The sequence below is a fragment of the Dipodomys spectabilis genome, unplaced genomic scaffold (genome assembly GCF_019054845.1).
Source record: "Dipodomys spectabilis isolate Male_0828 unplaced genomic scaffold, ASM1905484v1 ptg000186l, whole genome shotgun sequence".
Lineage (NCBI taxonomy): Eukaryota > Metazoa > Chordata > Mammalia > Rodentia > Heteromyidae > Dipodomys > Dipodomys spectabilis.
The window spans coordinates 2,147,544-2,160,419 of record NW_024870863.1 but is presented as its reverse complement, the minus strand read 5'-3'; positions in this window follow the sequence as shown (position 1 = coordinate 2,160,419).

The following is a 12,876-nucleotide window of genomic DNA, read 5'->3' as shown; positions in this document are numbered from 1 at the left end:
CTGGATGAACTGTGCCAGGAGAAAGCTGAGCACATGAGCTGGCTCTCCCAGGAGAAGATGGAGAAGAAGAGAGAGCTGCAGGAGCTGCTGTGGGTCCTCGCAGGGGAAGGCGCGGACAGTGGGTTCAAGATGCCAGCACAGGCTGAGCACCCCCCCCCCCCACTGCTTCAGATGCCTCAGGCTCTGGGTTGGGCGAAATGAGGGAAGAGCAGAAAGGTTTTGAAGAATTGAAACTTCAATACAGCTTGGAAACTGCCAGAGGAGAGGTCGGTGTTCCAACACCGTAGATGACTCCCCCATGGAGCACATCCTGCAGCAGATGCCCCACATACAGAGCCGCCTACAGCTTGAGGTCTCAGGCAAGGAGCACTCCCTCCCTTTCTTCTGTAGACTGATGTGGATGATAACTCTCTATGTGACATACTGATTCTCAAAAGCCTCAGCAGCCACCAGAAGTAGGTGGCAGATGGCCTTCTCTCAGGCACCCATCTGCCACAAGATGGGGGTAAACTATAGGTCAGGTAGGGCAGAGGCTGCCGGGAAGCGGTCCAAATTCAAGGGACATCTAATGGCCCATTGGTGGCCAGGGAAGAGACCCATGTTATGCTTATCACAAACAATAAATTGTTTTCAAAGGGAAGAAAAGCCTCCAACAAAGACTTGTTCTTCCAGTCCTGGGGCTTGAGCTCAGGGCCTGGCCACTCTCCCTGAGATCTTTTTGATCAAGGCTGGTGCTCTACCAGTTGAGCCCCACCTCCCCTTCCAGCTTTTTCTGTGTGGAATGAAACCCCTGGTGTCAGGCATGCTAGGCGACCACTCTACCACTGAGCCACATTCTCAGCTAGGATGATTCCCCCCGTCCCAAACCCATGTGGCCATTCCTTAGATAAATAGGAAGTAGGGGCTAGGATGAATATGAAGCACAAATCTGGTTCACACAGAAATACTCCCCTGCCCCCTCTTGGATCCACTTAGTTGAAGTTTCTCTTCTACCATTGAGGGATGACAGAAGGAGGGAGGAGTCTCTAGAGAGGAGTACCAAGAACAGTGGCCCCCTGACCCCACAGCCTACCTCACACAAGTGGTCCTCTAGATTCTAATCTTAGCTGACTCAATGTGGATTCTACACTGTCTCCTCACCTCTTCAATGCTCAGGATGAAATAAATGTCGGCCCTGGCCTCAGCCAGGGTAGAAGCTCCTAGTCCCAGACCGCCTTCCATTTCTGACTTCCCCGAGTTAGGCCAGACCCACCACTCACCACAATGTTGGTGGCAATGACATCATGTATGGATTCCAGGAAGATGGTCTGTAGCAAAGAGCAGAAGCAACAGAGTGAGCAGGACAGAAGGATGTGGGGGGTTGATTGCTCTGAGATCTTCCTCCTTGGAGCCCTCCTGTCAAGCCAGAGCCATGCTAACCAAAGCATGGCCAAGGCCAGAGTGTGAGATGAGATGGAGCAACACAGGACTAAAGGAGGTACTGCTTTGTCTTGGAGCACTTGAAAATTCCAATTATATTTGACCCATACCAATCCCAAAGCCAACATGCAATGCCTCTCCTTGTTGTTGTTGGCTGTAAGCACTGTCCCTGAGCTCTTTTTCTCAAGGCTGGCACTCTACCACTTGAGCCACATTTCTTGTTTTCTGATAATTCATCGAGGATAAGAATCTCACACACTTTCCTGCCCAGGCTGGCTTGGCACCATAATCCTCCAGATCTCAGCTTCCTGAGTATCTAGGATGACAGGTATGAGCCACCAGTGCCCAGAATGTGATGCCTTTTGAAGGCATCTTGGCGAGTCTGTATAAGGAGCCCCAAAGGGCCTGGATAGACCACAACCCAATCAAGGAGCTGGGATGGGGGAAGGCTGACCTTCTAGCCATACTGTTCCCCCAAATTAAAGATGCCAGGTGGTTTGGTATGCATCAAACAACTAGGCCAACAGCCATGAGGCTTAGTGGGGGAAACGTGAAGAATACCTAAAGATTTCACTGTAGAAATCTCTGATTTTGCATGCATGTGGTATGTGTATGTGTGTATGTGTGTGTATGTGTGTGTGTGTGTGTGTGTGTGTGTGTGTGTGTGTGTGTGCTTGTGTGTGTGATCTCAAGGCTTAGGCTCTATCCCTGAGTTTTCTTGGTCAAGCCTAGTGCTCTGCCACTTGAGCCACAGCCCCACTTGCTTTTTGATGGTTAATTTTATATAAGAGTCTCAAGGACTTTCCTGTCCAGGGTGGCTTCAAAGCATGACGGGGGCCCCAGGGCAGTAAGAGTAAACATAATTCACAGGTACAATCCCTATGGTGGGTGACTCTTGCCTCCTCATGTCCAGATGTGGGACATGCAGCCCTGTGTCATCGTCCTCTGAGTTCAATTGGGGGAAGTGACCTGGTCCAAGCTGACTTTTGCTCACCATGAGTACTGATGCCAGAGCAGGTCTGTTCCACCCTAGGCCAAGAGAGCTCCAGAAGGCCAGGCTCCCAGAGGTACAAGGAAGGGAGAGGTCAGCTCCAGGATGAGCTAAGAGCCTTTGCCCACGGATACCCCAAGTTGGCCTTCCTAATCACCGTAAGACCTGTCAAAGAATAAACAAAAAAATGGAGCTGTGCCTCCAATTGCTAGAGCTCTAGCATTGAACCAAAGAGCTCAGGGACAGGGCCCCCAAGCTTTGAGTTCAAGACCCTCAGCTGACCCTCCCCCAGTTTAGCTAAATATGAACTAGTATGATTTGTGAAGTGTTTCTGAAGAATGGTGATACTGAAGAAATCATCCTAATTCTAATGACAGCTGAACTTGTGACATACAGCTATGTGCTGAGTCCTTCACAAGATCTTGTTTGCTGGGTCCTTCTGACATGGGGGTTTTGTGCTGAGTCCTCAAAAAGTCCTGTTTGCTGAGTCATCCCAAAGGGTGCTATGTGCTGAATCCCTGAGAAGAGTGGGCCCTGCTGGTTTTTTCAAAGGTTGCTGTGCGCTGTGTCGATTACACAGCTACTGTATGCTGAGTCCTTCAAAAGGTGCAGTGTGCTATTTCATCCCAAAGGGTACTGCTATGTGCTGAGCCCTTGAGAAGAGATGGATAAGGTGAATTTTTCAAGTGCTATGTGTCGAGTCTTTTACAAAGGGTACAGTCCTTCAAATGGTGCTATGTGCTGAGTCCTTTGACAATGTGGTATGTGCTGAGTCTTTCCACAGGGTAGTAAGTGCTGAGTCCTTCAAAATTGTGCTATGTGCTGAGTTTTTCAAAGGGTGCTGTGCACTACCCAGTGTGCTACATACTCAACCCTTGAAAGGGGGCTGTATATGTCTTTACACAGAGTGCTATGTACTGAGTCCCTGGGAAAGAATGGTATGCGTTGAATTTTTCAAAGCATGCCATACACTTAGTCCATTACCTTGTGGGCTATGGACTCCCTCCTTCAAAGGGTGCTGTGTGCTGAGTACTCTACACAGGGTACTATATGCTGAGTCCTTCAAAGGGAGCTGTGTGCTGAGTCCTTTACACAGGATGCTTTGTGCTGTTTTTTGAAGTGTGCTGTGTGCTGACTCCTCTCAAAAGGTATATGTTCTGAGTCCTTGAGAGGAAGTTATCCCTAACAATCACACACACACAAACACACACAAACAAACATACACACACAAACATACACACAAGGGTCACCGTGCACCTTTTTGGTGTGTGGATTGGAGGGGCATGGAGAGTCTCCTCCAGCGGTGGGACTGAGGCGAGATTTGATACCCCGGGCAGGTACTGGGTTGGGAGGGAATGATGAGCTGAGGTGAGGCTACAATTTCCATGGCCTGGAAGCCTTTGGTTCCAGTCAGGGCTTGGCTTGCAGCCAGGGGTGGGGGCCAGGCCCCGGGGAAGAGGGGGAGGGGGCCAAGAGGAGGAGGGGACGGGGCCCAAGGCACACTCCCATGGCAGCAATGGCCAGGGGCATGACTCAGGGGAGGGCAAGGGTGTGGGCATGCCCCATGGGGGCAACACAGTCCAGGAGAGGAGTAGGGGCAGAGAGAGAAAGACCAGAGAGAAGAGCCAGTACACACAAGGGAAGTGGTTTCATCAGCTGGCGGCCTCGCTGATCATAGTGCAGGTTCTGGCGGGGAGCACAGAGCTGGTGGAGTTGGCACAGCAGGCACATCGCCACGGGCAGCCACGAGGAGGCACAGTGGACATGGAGGCCCTGGGACTGAGGTCCCAACAAGGGGGGCACAGGAACGGCTAAGGTAGGAGTGGTGTTGTCTGAAGAAGAGGAGCAGAGGCCACATGCAGCCCTGCCATGTGCCCACATATTCCCCTGCCCCCTCCCTGCAGCATTGCATTTCAAACATGGCACTTTCGGCTCTGACCAGCTGCGCCTCTCACAGTTGTCCAGAGGAGATGGCATGCCCCTGGCAGGCTTGCGGCTCCAAACTGGTCGCAGCTCCTGGTCCTAGGACTCTGGGCCCATGTGCACCGGTGCAACCGCCTACAACTTCTCCCATTAGTACACATGAGTGGTACCTCTGAGGGCCCACAACCTGGAAACACTCAGACCAACCAACCACTGACCTGGACCTGCACCTCCTGCCTCCCCTTTCCTGTCTCCTCCTCCAGTCCACCCTCCCCCCCCCCACAGTCTGCCATGGCCCTGTCACAACTGTGCCCCAGGGGTGGGGGGTAGGGGTGTGTGTTGACCTGAGGATCCCACCCCCATCCTTAGTGACCAGTGTCCCAGGAAACAGGGAGATGCAGAAATGGGTCAGGAGGGGTGCCACAGAGTTCTTGGCCTGGAGCAGTGGGAGCCACACAGCCACACATCTGCATCCTTCCTCTCTCTGGTGGGAACCTGGTGGCTTTAATCAGAGGTGGGGAACAGCATCTCCACACCTGCCTTTTTGAGTCTTTTTCTTTTTCTGGGGGTTGTGGGTGTTGGATGGAGAAGATAGGCCCTCCTTGCTGTGTGAGCCCTTGTCTTCTGTGCTCAGTCACCTTTCACCTGAGGAGGGTCCCAGAAGAGCCCACTAGGTACGTGAGGGCACTTGGAGTCAGACAGAAGGTGAATATCTGGGAGGAATATACCCACTCCGACCCACATACACCCAACCTGCTGTCAACAGTACTCACAGGGTGATCCCATTTCCCAGCTCTCCCAGCATCTGCTGGTGCTCCTGGTCCCCCCTCCCCCACAGAGGATTCTTACCTGAATCAGATGGGACTTTTCTGTAGTATTGTCATAGACAGATGTTCATTTATTTATTCAACAAACCATTACAGTGTGCACCAGGCTCTGAGGGGTCATAGACAATGAAAAGGTCCAGGACTGGTTCCACAGCCCATGAAGAAACCTTGGATTGATCTGGATGTCAGTGCTTCAAGACTGTCATCCTAGCTAATTAGGAGGCAGAGATCAGAGGATTGAGGCTTTTGGCCCGGGCAGGAAAGCCTCTAACACTCTTGTCTTCAATTAACTACCAAAAACAAAACGCCAGAAGTGGATGTGTGGCTCAACCCATAGACTGCTAGCCTTGAATAAAAAGGCTTAGGGACAGCACCTAGGCTCCAAGTACAAGGCCCAGGAGTGACACAATAAAATAAAATAAAATTTAAAAAAAAAAAAAAGAAAGTAAAGAGAGAGAGAGAGAGGAGGGAAGGACAGAAGGAGAAAAAGAGGAAAGGAAGGAAGAAGGGAGAACATGCAAGCCTTGGTTTGGAGTCCCTGGATCAAGGGAGCCATCTATTCACAATCTCTGTGGCGACAGTTTCAGAGCCCAAAGTCAGTATGTAGGACCAAGCCACTGACCCCTCAGCAACTTCATGACAGCCAGGAGCTGTGTGGTCACTGACTGTAGAGGGAACCAGCCTCGGGTAGAACCTAGGGCTCAAGGTGGGTCACCAGGTTTCAATTATCCCCAGCCTCATCGAGTTTATTTTCTGGTCAGAAAAGAAGAAAGTTTCCAAGGTCTAGGGAGGTATTGGAGTGAGAGAGTTTCAATGGGGGGTTAAGGGATAAGCAGGAATTTGAAGAGGGAGGATGGTCCCAGGTGAGGTGTGTCAGGAAATTGAAACCATGACCTCGCGTGACAAAATAGTCTACCAGCTTTTGATCCAGCCACACTGCTATTAAAAGTCCTAGCACCTTGGGTTCATCATTGATGACCTGGCTGTCGTTCACTACAGGATGCCTGTGCAGTACATCCTTGGGGACTAGGACTTTCTAGGGCATAGAGGCTGGGCTCTGAGCTGGGTTATTTCTTTGATAATACTCACAACATAGGAACATTTCTGGGATAGAGCAGCCCTTTTCACCTCCCCAACAGGGACCTAGATCTCCCCAGTCTCCGTCCCTTGACCAGGAAACCCTTTAGTTCCCATATCATGTGGTTGGGTAACTAGACCTTACCTCACTTCCCAGTGCTGAGGCAGGCCATTGAGAGATCCTGAGTCTTTGATAAGGACAGGGGATCTTCAGTATGAGATTGTACTTGAATGTACTTGGTGCATGTTCAGTCCCATCTAAGACTGCCATGATGTAGGACATAGAATCTAGAGAATCAGAGCTGCATGTGGTCTGTTCTGGGAGTCCTGAGTATTATGTGTTAGCTCTGATCTCCCATATGCCCACCTGCTTCCCTTTTGTCGTTGGGTCTATGCTAGAAAAAGCTTGAAACTAAGGCATGGATCTTATCTTTTATGCTCCAAGATAGCACTCTACCATTTTAATCACAGCTCCACTTCCAGCTTTCTTGGGTGTTTAATTGGAGATAAAGAGTACTCACAGGCTTTGCTGCTAAGTGGCATCCAACTGCAGTCCTCAGATTTCAGTCTCCTGAGGGGACAGGATGAAAGGAATGGAAAAGTATCTTTGGCCGGCTGCCAGAAGCTCATGGCTTTTATCCTAGGTACTCAGGCGGTGAGATCTGAGGATCATGGTTCAAAGCCAGCTTGGTCAGGAAAGACCCTGAGACTCTTATCTCCAAAGAATTGCCAGATAACCAGAAGCAATGCTGTGGCTCAAGCAATTGAATGTTTGCCTTAAGCTTCAGAGCTCAGGGCAAGCACCAAATCCCAGAGTTCAAGCCCCGTAACCAACAACAACAAACACACCGCATAGCAGTGTGTATGGCATGAAATGCCATGCTGGTTTATGAGATATTCCAGATATGCGAGAGGCTCAATATTTTGTCTACAGTGGGTCTGATGTCAGTACTGACACCTTCTCAGGGGTGGGATGTGATCCTAATTGAGGGAGTTCATGTTTCTGTTCTCAGGGACTGCTGAGTCCTTGAGCTATCTGTGTGTGTGTGTGTGTGTGTGTGTGTGTGTGTGTGTGTGTGTGTATCTGTCTGTCTGACTGTGTCTGTGTCTGTGTGTTTGGAGGTAGAAGAACTGGGCCTTGAACTCAAGGCCAAAATGCTGCCCCTGAGATTTCTTACTCAAAGCTGGAGCTCTGACACCTGAGCCACAGCTCCACCTCGGGTTATTTGGTGGTTCAGGGTAGACAGGAGCTTCACAAACTTTCCTACGTGCCTGGCTTTGAACAGTGATCCACAGACCTCAGCCTCCTGAGTAACTAGGATGACAGACAGGAGCCACCTAAGATGGCTTTGTGTGTGTGTGTGTGTGTGTGTGTGTGTGTGTGTGTGTGTGTGTGTAGAAGTTGGTTGTAACAAGGAGTGATGGACCCTTTGGTAACTTCTAAACGCTGTCTTTGTGGGCAGCATGGGCTTTGAGGCTGAGGTCTGGGAGCCTGGAAGGGTGAGACACTTGAAGGGGACTCAGCACCTTTAAATTATAAGAGCAAGGGAACTTTGTGCCCTGGAACTGTCTACTCCCGTGGGCCTGGTTGGTGGCAGAGGGAGTGTGGGAGGATCTGGAGGTGGGGCCTACAGGGGGTGGCTCCCCAGGGGAACAGAGAGCATGGTCAGCACTGTAATGTTTTGAGTCGTTAGTATGGAACGTATTGGCATGGGTCAGACTCTGTGTCTTCTCACCAAGATGTCTGATGGGCAAGGCCAACCCTACTTTAAACCTTGACCTGTGTTCTTCAGATCTCAGCCTCCTGAGTAGGTAGGGTTATAGGCATGAGCCTCTGGCACCGGACCACGGATTCTTTTCGGTATATTAGGGTTTGAGCTCAAAGCCTTAGGCTTTCCAGCCAGGTTAAGAAAACCTGGTTGGAAGAACCATGGAAGCCAAGCCTTTCTATCTTGGCCATTTCTGAGATAGAGACTCCATATATGCTCAGTCTTAGCTGGAGCATGGTCCTCCTGTGACAGGCATGCACCACCATGCCTGGTCCTCTGTAGTTGGGATGGTGGATATGTAGCACCATGCCCAGTCATCGCTTTAGATGGTTGTCCCAAACTCTTAGTCCACAGCAGCCGATTCTTGACCACAGTTGAAGCTCTGCGTTCGGCCTGGAACCATTGGTCCTCAGTCTCCTCACAGAACAGATTTGAGGAAACAAGGGATCAATACAAGGGGAATCTCTGGAGCAGGACAAGGCAAAGCGTGAACGTTCATTAGATAAGTTTCTTGGAAATTCTGTGAGCATATAACAAGAAGATTCCTAGAAAAGACTCAGAAGGGGTTTGTTATTTATCATGCCACAGGTATGGGGTTATAAAACAAAACATGGCTATCTTTCATCCTCACCCTATCCCTATGAGGAAGGAGATCCTTCACTGTTCAGCTTTGCAGCTGGGGAAAAGGAGGCACAGAAAAACTGGGTGACCTACTCATGACCCCCAGGTGACAGGAAGCTCGGCCTGACTTATCTGCCACGCTCCCTAGGACAATGGGTGCTATTCAGTCCATTTCTTGTGGTGGGAATTCCACATATTGTCAGTTGTGGGGCTTGAACTCTGGGCCTGGGCACTGTCTCCAAGCTCCTCAGATCAAGGTTAGGACTCTACCACTTGAGGCACAACACCACTTCCGGTTTTCTGATGGTTCTTTGGAGATAAGCATCTCACAGACGTTCCTGCCTGGGCTGGCTATGAACCATCATCCTCATATCTCAGCCTGCTGTGTAGTTACCATTGTAGATCTTTGCCACCAGCAGCTGGCTTAAGTATAATTCTCTCTCTCTCTCTCTCTCTGTCTGTCTGTCTCTCTCTCTCTCTCAGTAACTTCTTGAAAGGGTGCTGGAGGGGGTGGCTCAGTGTCCCCATGTGGCTGGGACCCAAGGTGACCCTCTTATTCTGAACCTAGGCTGTGGATCAAGAGCTTTCTTGCTTGGCCTGTTGAACTAGCTCCCTTAGGTAAGCCCCTCTGTGCCCGGGGTAAACCGTGATGGGTACTCATTGTCAGTCTGTTTGGTGAGTACTTCCCCACTACCCTTTGCTAAGACAGTTAAAGGAAAGTGGATGAGGAGGCATCGCATTGTCCAACTGCACAACACTATCCCAAGCCTCTGATCCTCACTGCCACCTATCTGGCCAGACCCTGATTATAAGAAACTGAATTCACTCTATGTCTACTTCACATTGCTGCAGTGTGTCGTTTCGAGGAGAAGGGGCAGTGTGCAGAGGAAAGACCCCAGATCTGAGACCTCCTGGGGGACATTTGTTCTGTGACAGCACGAAGTCATTGCTGTGGATAAGAAGGAAGCCGGCATCAGACTGAGCCAGAACAGTGCTCAAAGCTAGGTAGGCTGTTGAAGTATCAAACCCGTCCATGTCTGCTTCCCACTCACAACAAGGAGGGTACAATGCATGTAGCCCAGCAATGGCCCTAGGGAACTATAAATGGATGGTGGCGGTCAGGTGCTAGTGGCTCTCACATGTCATCCTGGCTATTTGGGAGGTTGAGTTCTGATGGTCGTTACTCAGAGCCAGCCCAGGCAGGAGAGACTGTGAGATTGTTTTTATTTTTTTTGTCCAGTCATGGGTCCTGAACTCTGGGCCTGGGTACTGTCCCTCAGCTCTTCAGCTCAAGGCTAGCGCTCTGCCACTTGAGCCACAGCGCCACTTCTGGCTTTTTTTTCTTTTTTTTCTTTTTGTTTATGAGGGTGCTGAGGAATTGAACCCAGGGCCTAACACATGCAAGGCAAGCACTCTACCACTGAGCCACATTCCCAGCCCCAAGTCTGTGAGATTCTTATCTCCCATAAACTACCTTCCTCCCCCCCCCCCCCCGAATAAAAGCCAGTTTTGGTGCTGTGGCTCAACTGATAGAGTCTCAGCTTTGAGTAAAAGCAGCTCAGGGATGACACCGAGTCCCCGAATCCAAGACCCGAGACTCACAAAAAATAAAATAAAAGAATAGTGGGCACTTGTTATCTTATTACCAAAATGGATGGATTCATTCTTCTCTCTGGTACTTGTAGCCAAAGGTAAGTGGCTTCCCTTGATGATTCTCTAAACGTCTCCTTCTCTCCATTATCACCCTGGCTTCACTTGCAGGATAGAATTCAGATCATCCCAGGATAGAATTCAGATCATCCCACTTAATGTGACCTTAAGCACCCTCCTCTACCCGCCTTTTTGGGGTGGGGATTATGGATGTACTCACCACTGGGTGAAAGAAGCACCAGAGAGATAGGGATAGGTATCCCTGAAACTCATACTCACACACACACACACACACACACACACACACACACACACACACACATTCACCTAGGCCAACTCTGACTAGCCTTTTCCAAAGACACTTTATCTCCTTGGATTAACTGACCTAGGAGAGGAACTTGATCCCCTATAAATGACTATTTTAACTAAGGCTTGCTAGTTGACACGAGATAAACAGAAGCTCAAAGGAAAGGTTCTGAAGCCTGTCTGGCTCAGGCTCACACTTGACATCCTGGCTTCTCGGTAGGCAGAGATCTGAGGATCAAAGATCGAAGGCAGCCATAAGCTGGCAAGCTGATAAGACTCTTCTCTGCATGTGGCTCAAGTGGTAGAATAGCAGCCTTGAGCATGAAAACTCAGAAATACAGCTCCCAGATCCTCAGTTCAAGCCCACACAAGAAATGGCCCCATTTGTTGCCTTCAGACTGCCTGGGCCTCAAGTGCCCTCTCATAGAGTGTGATACTGCACTGGTTCCTGGGTAGTGTATCAGAGCCTTCAGAAATTGGGTGGTGAAAGACAGGCCTTCAACTTTGTGTGCTCTCAACCCACACCAGCTGGAAGGCAGAGCATGACAAGGCCAACAGCCTGCAGAGCGGAGAAGATCCCCCTCTGCCAGGGTGATTGGAGTGGGCTTCTTAGAGGCAGCACTTGAAAGGTGGTCTTGCTCAACAAGGAGGATGTGACAGGAAGCACAAAGGAAAAAGATGCCATAGATAAAGGACAACATAGTGGAGCGTGTTCTTTTCAAGCCAGGGCTGCTGGTTAGAAACTTGGAAAGATGGGCTAGACTGTCCTGAGACAAGCCCAAGGGGTCACAGAAGAATAGCTATCCAATGTTGGGATTTTGTCTTAGAAGTAGTGGGCTCACCTAGCACACAGGAAACCCTGGGTTCAATTCCTAGGTCCCACATACACAGAAAAAGCCAGAAGTGGTACCGTGGCATGGATGGAAGGATGCTCACCTTAAGCAAAAGGAGCTCAGGGACAGCGTCTGTACCCCGAGTTCAAACCCCAGCACTTTCAACGTAAAACTGCACTCCAAGGGACCTGGGTGACAGGTGGATGGCTGTGCCCTGTAGCTCTAAGTAGATCCATCCATGCTTTGTGTCTCCTTCTTTGACAAAGGGGATCTGGACACTCCTGCCCTGGGTACCCCTGGATCCGATAATCAGCAACCCTCCCAAAGGCTTCCACTGGGACATGGAGCAGCTGGCCCCAGAAATCCTCAGGTACTGTTTGGGTGTGGCGGGGGGATACAGGGCAGGCCTCAGAAGTCCTAGTAGGTCTGATCTGCCCCAGACATCCAGGCCATCCAGAGGAAGCAGATGGGAGTATAGAAAGGGGTAGTGATGTGAAGGAGGCCCTTTAATGCCCATGGCCCTCCCCAGATTCTGAGCCTCCTTTGCTGTCCCTGAGGGAGGTAGAGGAGTGTCTAGGTGGTAGTGTCTAGAGGAGGACTAGTTGGAAATTGTAAAAAATGACACACCATAGGCCATGCGCTGATGGCTCACACCTGTCATCCTGGCTACTCGGGAGGCTGAGATCCAGAGGGTCTTGTATCCCAGCACAGGGAGGAAAGTCCAATGAGAGTCTCATTTCCAATCTCCAACCGGAAGTGGTGCCATGGCTCAAGTGGAAGAGCACTAGCCTTGAGCAAAAATCATCATCAAGCCCTGAGTTCAAGCCCCTCATCCAAAAAATCAAGAAAGAAAGATTCCACTTGCTTGTGAGATGTTGAAGGAGTGGGGTTGTTGTGGTTGGGACACTAGGTTCTGGTCTCAGTGTACAGCCATTTCTAAGAACTCCCCAAGTTTGCCCGAGTGTGAATTTACAGCAGGGTGGGCATTATCTTACCTAGAACTGCAGAGGTTGTGACCTGTCTTAGGCAGGGAATGGGCAAATGGGAGCAGGTGTGGGAGACTAATGTCATTTATATTCTTTCCAACTAAGGAAGAATGTTTTTGGATGCTGGTGTCAAGTCTGAAATTATAGGGTTACATGTGCTTTATGGTCTGACAAGTTGGGTTTCCACTGGTTGTAAGAAGTTGGCTGAAATCGAGCACTGCCAGTGTTTCACAACTGTCATCCTAGCTACTCAGGAGGCTGAGATCTGAGGATCACGGTTCAAAGTCAGCTTGGGCAGGAAAATCTGTGAGATTTTAACTCAAGTGAACCACCAGAAAACTGGAAATGGTGCTGTGGCTCCAGTGGTAGAGCGTACATCTTCAGTTGAAGAGCTGAATGATGGCACGCAGGCCCAAAGTTCAAACCCCATGACCGATGACCAAAAATAATGTGGCTGAGTTTTCTTCATAGCGG